This window comes from Gossypium arboreum, chromosome 5 (genome assembly GCF_025698485.1).
Source record: "Gossypium arboreum isolate Shixiya-1 chromosome 5, ASM2569848v2, whole genome shotgun sequence".
In the NCBI taxonomy this organism is placed as follows: Eukaryota; Viridiplantae; Streptophyta; class Magnoliopsida; order Malvales; family Malvaceae; genus Gossypium; species Gossypium arboreum.
The window spans coordinates 26,902,686-26,912,301 of record NC_069074.1 but is presented as its reverse complement, the minus strand read 5'-3'; the positions used below and the strand labels follow the sequence as shown (position 1 = coordinate 26,912,301).

Sequence of the window (9,616 nt, the reverse complement as noted above, 5' to 3'; positions counted from 1 at the left end):
ACATGCACTTATAAAATTATATTATAACACATAAAATAATACTAAAATAATTTTCTCTGGCCTTGAAATAGTGGTCCCGAAACCACTGTTCCGACTAGGCCCAAAATCGGACTGTTACATTTCTTCCCCCCTTTAGGGATTTTCGTCCTCGAAAATCTTACCAGAAAAAGTTGCTCTCTACTTTCACGAGTCACTTATATCTTTTTCTCAAAACTTACAAAACAACTCAGCTGAAGCTGATACTTAGGATTTCTGTAACCTTTCCACAATTACCATAAAATTCTCGGCTCAATTCGAAATACTGAAAACTGACATTCTAAGAACTATAAGCTTAGTAACACAACTCGTCCCAATCCGTCTAACAATACCTCTGTATATACCAAAATAGTCATGCGAACTACTATCATCAATCTATCACAATCCATTATGGTATCTCTTATTTCTCGGAGAAAAGAGACATCCCGATACAAAATTCATACTAATCATTTCTCAATTTTTCTTTCAATGTCAAGACTGACAATTATAATCTTGAATATATCGATAATCGGCTTTACCGGTAGTCAATTTAACATCCTTTGGAAGAATAAACAAAAGATTGTGAACTCAGACACAATTCTCTGCATAGCTCAAGTTTCTCAAGACCTAATCTTACTCAAATAATAGTAATGTAAACCGAAATCAAATCTTCCTTGCAATTCCAAATTAAAAGTCGAATCATGCTGTACTTGTTTAATTTACCACTTATAGCCACATTTCTATACTTTGATCATCAACTGTTTAGAAACTTTACTAACATGAATCAAATGATTCCAACTTCATAGATGTGGTCTCTTTATTAATTAGGATAACTATACTTATAACATCTCTCGAACAAGAGAAATCCAACTAATTTGTTTCCATAACATACTTTCAAGAATAAAACCCCATCATTTCTAACTGTACGACTACTTACCAAAGAACACGTAACAGTATTCTCGAACCAGAGAATAATCTTAAATGCACATAACTCAGATTTACTTTTGCAGAATAACCATTCTTTACCCCAGGAATTTTAAAGAAATCTCGACACTGAAATCCCCACACTTCTATGGTCGAGCCAGAAGCTTAATCATAACAGATTCTAATATCGCAAGTCAAAGATTACTCGTAAAGATAAACCAAGCTTGATAATTCTCGAAACAAGAACGAGAGAAAAACCAATATAAGAAATTCCAATATATAAAGACTATACCAGAAATCCGAGAATATAATCTAGAAGAAAATAATGAAGATGATCCGGAAAATCCCTTAGAGAAAACCAGAAGGAAACTACTGTCTGTACGCTCTAGAATTTCTCGTAACAGAGATAATATAATTCTCGCATATATAAACCATAATCAATAGAACATCAGAATAATCTTACATAGATTTTTACTGTCAACTTCATTCCAATATATCGAATAGAAATCAAGAGATGGGAAATGTAGATCATAACTAATCGGACCAATAGAACTTTTCATCTAATATCACAGTCTCCAGCATCCTCACACAATAGAATTCCCACTCGAAAGGGATAACCATATGTATTCCCCGGAATAGAGGAAAACATAGAATACTCAGAAGAGAAAGATAGCCATCACTTTTGTTTAATTGAATTCGTCATACTCAGACATCTGTGCAAGTCCAACATTATTCCTCTAACTAATTCTGTCTTCGCTAATCTCATACTATTCCATTTTTGTACTCTTCAGTTTCACTTTTGCAAGCTTATGCAACATATCTCTCGAGAATCTCATCGTATAACTCTATTTTGGTAAGGGGGCGAAGATTGTAAAGCCTCTAAACTTTTGACTCTCAAGCAAATACATATTCAACAACAACATAGCTTTACGCATATTGATTCAAACATTTCAAATTTCCAACTTGTTACAAACATATTTTCACATATCTCAGTAATACATGTAACTTTATTTCATGCGAATATTAGCTAAACATAAGTGAATTTATCATAACTCAAACTTTCATTTCTTTTTTCTCAAATTACCCTTAATGTCTTATCAAATTCCCATATTTAGTCTTAATCACTTGCCAATATTTATCAAATTGGAGAATGTCTTATGGTTTTGACTACATCGTTTACTTGATGCCATAGTTCAACTATGGTCTTGTACTAGCTCTCATCCATCTGTGTCGATGCCGTGTCCTGCATGTGTCTTACATCGACACATGTAACCGTGCTGACGCATGTCCTAGACATGTCTTACACTAGCACATCTCGTAGCCGACGCATGTCCCAGACATGTTTGACACTGGCAACATCTCGAGGCCGATGCATGTCCCAGACATGTCTTACACTGGCTCTCGTACTATGGCTGATGCATGTCCCAGACATGTCTTACACTGGCCCTCGTCTCAATGCCGATGCCATGTCTCATACATGGTCTTACACTGGCACACAAATCTCATGTATTATCATGGTCCAACCATAGTCTTTTCCGTCAATTCATTAGTGAACGATCGTACTCATTCCCTGCGTTCCACCCAATTTGATCTTTCATTACAATTTTCATGCTATTGTGACATTTATGATTCTGTAAGTAAGATTATAAGGCATAACATTTCAGCATCTTGACTTCATTAATCTAGACATAAATGTCAACCTCATGTATATACTGATTACTAATCATGCAATAAAAGTATTCAAACATACATTCTGTCACTTCAAGCAAATTTCTTTCTTTTCATAAACACTTGGCCAAATCAAGTTGGACATTTAACATCGTATGAATACTAACATGCATAAAAACGTTTTTCACAACTTAACTGTGTTTTACTCCACTATTTCACATTCTTTAACTCAAGAGTATCACATAGTGAATACTAGTTCATATGAAAATCATGAATATCTTTTCATAACATTCCCATTTTCAGCATGTCACAAGCATGATTCAATAATCTCAACTTTACTCTTATCTTTATCAAGATTTGCTCGGTTCAAATTCATTCCTGTCTTAACCAACAATTTTGTTAAGGCCGAGAGATATCACACTATCACGAGTAATACTATGGCATGTATAGCTAGACTCTCTTACGCTAGGTTAGTCCGAGAACCGACTAAACCATGCTCTGATACCACTAAATGTAACACCCCTCGCCCGTATCCGACGCCGGGACGGAGTTCGAGGTGCTACCTGACTTTTACTAACACTTTCATACTAAATAGGGCCATGAAATCTCAAATAATTAAAAACATTTATTTTCACATACAATCTGTCCCATATACGGGCTTACGAGGCCCAAAACATACATCCGGAGTGGTTCAGGACCCAACCGAGAACTTATGAAAAACTTAGAAAATATTTTGCATCAAGACTTCATATGCCCGTGTGGGTATAGAGCACACGCCCGTGTGCTAGGGATATGCCCTTGTCCCAAACCCGTGTCCAAAAACCTGGACAAATACAAGGCTATTTTTCAAGCCATTTTGTCACACTCACAATAGATACACGCATACTTATACAATAACATACAACGTGGCAAAATTAGGTACTTAAACATTCCTAACATGTCATGATTATGGCAATTTCACATGTAATAGATATCATAGATTTTACTCACATCTTTACCACATTTATACTATAATCATTATAAACTCATCACATAATACCATAGCACATGCATGCATAATTAAAATAGATTTACAACCCCATAATCAAAATAGGCCAACACATATGGTTAAAGCCATATCACATACTCTAATATTTAAACTCCTATACATGCCATAGGCTCAAAGTACTTAAAATTACTACACCAATAGCGTTAGCTTGACAGTGTGATAATATCTCTGACAGCCTCCAACCCGAGCTAACCTGGAAACTCTAGAAAACATGGGAAAGAAGAGGGGGGTAAGCTTTTGCTTAGTAAGTTCATATGAAAACAATAAGCACCCATTAACTTGTTTTATCAATGTTTACAACATATTCTCAAGTTCACTACAAGTTGTCTTTCTGAGCAACAGTCACTAAATTATTTATATCTGGAGTTACGAAACTCCGAATTAAGTTCCGTTAATTTTCCCTGAAACTAGACTTATTTTAATTTCTTCCATAAAATTTTCAGAATTTTTGGTTAAGCCAAATAGTACAGTTTATTCCTCAAAGTTACCCTTGATTCACTGTCTGACAGTTCCGACCCTTCTGTACTAAAGTTCAATTATCTCATAGTACAAGACTCGAATAATGTTCTTGTCTATTTCTATTGAAACTAGACTCATATGTCTACTTACTAATTTTTTTCTAGAATTTTTGGTTTGGCCAATTAGTACAGTTTATTAGTTAAAGTCTCCCCTGTTTCAGGGTATGACCACTCTGACCCCTGTGCACTACAAACTGAATTTCTTCCTGTACAAAATTCCAACGACCATGGAGTTTATTTCCCCTAAAAATAGACTCAATAAGGAATCCATACATGTAAGGTATGACTCTTAATAATTTTTGTACAATTTTTGGTGAATTTATAAATTCAGAACAGGGGATCTCTAATTCATTTAGACCTTGTTTCACAAGAATTCAAATATCACACAATATGGAATTCTTTTTCTTCCCCTGTTTCTTTAATGTGAAAATAGACTCATTAAGCTTTAATCCCATATTTTATTCTGCCTCTAACTCATTTTTCACTATTTTTAGTGTATTTTCAAAGTTACACTACTGCAGTAACACAAATCTGTCAAGGCTAAATTACTCATTCATGATCATTGTTCACAAAATTAATACAACATCGTTTGTATAATCATCACCGAGACATTCATATCACATTTTCATTTATCATCTTACCATATTGTTGTTATGTCGAGTTTTCAACCCGAAGGTTAAGTACATACCTGTTCAAAGTATCCATTTCACAACATTTACCAATATGTCCCTTTCATCTCGAGTATTCCTCCATTTGAGTAGAATTTTACCTGTTGAACACATCGGAATATAATTCGGATACATGGAAAGTTTGCACATAAGTGCCACATATGTAACCAAGCTACCATGTAACCCGCCCATAAGTGAACTCGGACTCAACTCAACGAGCTCGGGCATTCTCATCCATAAGTGAACTCGGACTCGACTCAACTCAACGAGCTCGGATGCCTAGTTACATCTCACGAACTCGGACTCAACTCAACGAGTTCGAACATTCGCATCCATAAGTGAACTCGGACTCAACTCAACGAGTTCGGATGCTCAACCATCCTAGTGACATGTCACTTGTATCCTAATTTATTCCTAAGGTTCAAACGGGATTTTCCTCGAACATATCTCCTTGCCATCTTCCGTAAAATACCGAAACCAATACTCGGTAGCACTTTATATTTAACAGATAATACACATAACTTGCATTTTATTCGAAAATAACCACAAAGCATATATTTCATGATAGAAACCAGCATATCATATATTTAACATCAATAACTTAAAAATAACAATTATGCTACTTTATTTACACATGAACTTACCTCGATACCACAAAGGTGAAAAAAAAAGACGTAATTATCCCTTAATCGATTTCTTTCCGTTCTAGGTCCAAATCTCGATTTTCATCATCTAAAATATCACATTCAACTTATTAAAACAATGTACTGATCAAATTAGTCCATTGACACACTTGGGCAATTTTTACAATTTTGCCCCTATATTTTGCCAAAATTACCAAATTACCCCTAGGCTCGTAAAATAATTTTTATCACATTTCTTTACTCCTTGAGTCTAGATGAACCATTTTCATAACTATAGCAACTCATAATTTCAACCATTTCACACATTTACAACTCATTTTACAACTTAGCAATCTAGCCCTTTTTAAGGTGTTTTCATGCAATTTCTTTCACAAAAGTTGTTTATTAGACAACTAGGACTCATAATATTCCATAAAAACATAGAAAACAACACATTTACTCTCATGGCAAAACCCTAGACTCTTCATCATTTTGCAAAATAGACCCCTCATATGAAAGCTCATTCTTTAGGGGTTCCAAAAATGTAAAAATCATCAAGCAAAGACATTAAAATCACTTACAAGCAAGGGAAATATGTTGCTGAAATTTTCCAGCTTCAAAGCCCTTTCTTTGCTGCATATTTCGGTGAAGGAGAAGAGAAAAATGATAGCTTTTTCTTTTTGATTTGTTAATAATAAAACTAGTCAAAATTGGTGACCAAATTTCACCTAATTTTGACTTTTCAACAATTTTGTCTCCCATGGCCGGCCATCACACTTTCAATGGCCTAATTTCACTTTAAATACCCCCAATTTAAGATACAAGGCAATTTAACACCTTTAGGTATTAAAACACAACTTTTACCTTTTACGCGATTTAGCCCTTTTTCGAAATTGGACTAGAAATTGCTAAAATTAACTTACCAAAATTTACATGCACTTATAAAATTATATTATAACACATAAAATAATACTAAAATAATTTTCTCTGGCCTTGAAATAGTGGTCCAGAAACCACTGTTCCGACTAGGCCCAAAATCGGGTTGTTACATTGTAGTGCTAACAAGAACACAAATGTGCTATCAGGAGCACCGTAGTGTTAGCTGGAGTACGAAAGTACTATTAGGAGCACTTATTCAAGATTCAGTACATTCATGTTATCACTACATTTCCAATAACTAAAACATGTAAAAGATTCATCTCCATATTATGCAATACTCTACATAGGGTTTAATTCTCATGTACACATCTAATTACCTTTCAATTAAGTCAAAACTTAACTTTTATATCAATGCTATTTCATTCAAGATTCATTAAGTATATACAAGTATTCATAATGCAATTGATCAAAATTTATACTGATCATAAGTTGTACGAACTTATCTACGACAATCAACTAACAAACTAAAACGTAAGGACTATTCTATAGTTTTCTCATTTCCCCAGTTATCAACAAATTGATCTATATAATAGTTAAAATTCAAATTATAAATTCCAAATGCATTAAGACACTCAAATGCATGCATTTAACCTTTTAATTTCATTTTACATAATTTCCTTGCAAATTTCATTTTATTCAATTTAGACCCTAAAATTGAAACAAATATAACTTCACAATTGAACTTCATTTTTCATTATAATTTCAATTATATCCTTATAAAACCCTTTAAATGCTAAATTTACAAATTTTTGTGTTATTTTTTCATAATTACAAATTAGTCCCTATATGCAAAACCAACAAAATTAACTTAACAAAATAGTCCTAAAACATTTCCAAGCTTCAAAATCTTCCATTAATCATCCAAAAAGCTTCAAAAACAACAATATAAAATTTTAAAATCTTTAAAAATTTTGAAAATGGAGGTACAATTTAGCTAGATTAAGTTACAATGATCTCAAAAACATAAAAATTACGAAAAAAGGGCATCCGGAGGATTTACATGCAAGGAAGGAAGCTTGGTTGATTCTCCCCTCACTCAAAAATGGTGATTTTCTATTGTAAGAAAAAAAATGGAGAAGATAAAGACTTTTCCTCACTTTAAGATTTAACATTTAATTTAATTACTAATTTACCCTTATAATTAACTCATAATTTCTATCCAAAACATGCTCAAACTGTCTATTATAAAAAATGAGGGTTTAATTTCCTTTTAAATCCTAAAAAATTTATTAATTAAGCATTTTAACTAATAAAAATCAGTATTAATTAACTTTTACAATTTTTACGATTTAATCGTTTTTCCTTAATTAACTATTTAAACACCAAAATTTTCGGACCCAACCTCAATTCACCTATATAATAGGTCTATAAATATTCAATGGAAATATTTACAGGCTCGGTTTACAAACATGAGGTTCAGATAACTCATTTTCCAAAATCACTAACTTTTAGTACAAACCATTTGTATGTGCCTAACTGACCAATTAACAATTCTATCATATCATGATTCACTGTATTACTATATTTGACTCATAAATATTAAATAATAATATTAACAGACTCACTCATCAGAACTATGGTCCTGAAACCACTATTTTCGACACCACTGAAAAACGGGTTGTTACAAGAAAGCGTATCAAAAGTCTTCATCTAGAGAATAGAGATAAGTGTTTTGATTATGAGACATTGAAATTAGAGGCAATACATTTTTTTATTACTTTATAAGCTGATGAGGGTAGGGTCATTGTCCGATTTTTTATCAAAGATCATTTTTCACAATTGGGAGCATCTGATTTAGCTATGCTTAATCCAGTTATCTTAGACGAAGAAATAAAGCATGCTTTGTTTAAGATAGATCCTTTAAAGGAACCCAGAATTGAAGGGCTACGTGTACATTTCTTTTCAAGCAAGTGAGACATGGTAGGCCCGGATGTCTGTATGTAACAGCCCGATTTTCAATGGTGCTAGAAAATGTGATTTTGGAACCCCAATTCCTTAAGCCAGGTCCATAAATATTAAGTTTGAATATTTACGGACTTGGTGTAAAAAATATATTAAAGTTTTGTCCAAAAATTTTGTAAAATTAATAGTTAATTTTAATACAATGACTAAATTGTAAAAGTCTTACCACTATAGATTTTTAATTGGCCAAATTTAAGGGCTACGTGCACGTTTCTTTTCAAGCCAATGAGACATGGTTGGTCGGGCAATGTGTATGTAACAGCCCGATTTTTATTGGTGTTAAAAAAGGCGATTTTGGCTCAAATAACTTACAAGAAGCCTTGGCATTGTGCACTCAGAACAACTAATCTGCTTTTGTAGGTGAGCTACTGAAGAAATTCTAGGGTGCATTTAGCATATCTTTTCCTAAATATAGAGGCCCCATTACATAAAATCCTCAAAAAATAAAGAAAACTTTAAGATCAATTAAATAATATAACATGAAGGATCCAACAAGACAACAAACAAGGAACATCACTGTGATTCTTGGGTTACAGTAGTTTAGACGTACTTGTATTATTACTTTTTTATATATATATAAAACTAAAAATACAACAGCAACCCAATTATGTTTTTTTTTCATTTAGGCTAAATGTAATTCAAAGCCTTTTATTATAATTTCATTCATAGGCAATGATCATCAATTCTTCATGGTGCATCTCTCTACGCAAGTATTGACGCAGCCTGCAAGTTCTGTTGCAGCTAACAAAAACAAAACAAATTGTTAAGTTAATATACATACTTACTTACCATCAAATATTAATATAAAAAGAAAAAAGGAAAACTACCAGGCACCGTCCCTTGGCTGCTTAGCCTCGAACACATCGTGGTGGCACACCCAACTATGCAAAATCCAAAGCTGCTCGTAAGGTAGGTTTCCTCCAGAGTCTCCATTAGTGCTTCGGACACCAGGCAATATTCAATACAATCCTTAAGGGAAGTTTCGTTGGCGACACTGGTAGTTAAGCAAAACATATACTTTAACCCAATCGGGACGGGTGCTATAACATCTTAACGTAAGGGACTAACAAGGATCCCCAACAGCAAATAGAACATCAACACCCTTTATTTCTCTCCCATTTTGTATATTGATTTGTTGATGATTGTTTTGCATTGTTTGTGATAGGGTTTATATAGAATTTGTGTAGGAGATTGTCATGCCAAAATGCCAAATTGCCCTGCCAAACAAAATTAGATTGAATGTAAAATTAA

The 9,616-nt window shown here is 33.3% G+C and overlaps 1 long non-coding RNA gene across 1 annotated transcript; it reads right to left on the bottom strand.

Annotated features, from left to right (window-relative positions):
• Positions 1-3,609: 3,609 nt before the first annotated feature.
• On the bottom strand, positions 3,610-6,176 carry LOC128293165 (uncharacterized). The gene is made up of 4 exons (XR_008283262.1): positions 6,046-6,176; positions 5,486-5,573; positions 4,862-4,942; positions 3,610-3,857 (listed from the first exon to the last, which is right to left on the bottom strand). It is a non-coding gene; the product is annotated as an uncharacterized LOC128293165 (long non-coding RNA).
• Positions 6,177-9,616: the final 3,440 nt, after the last annotated feature.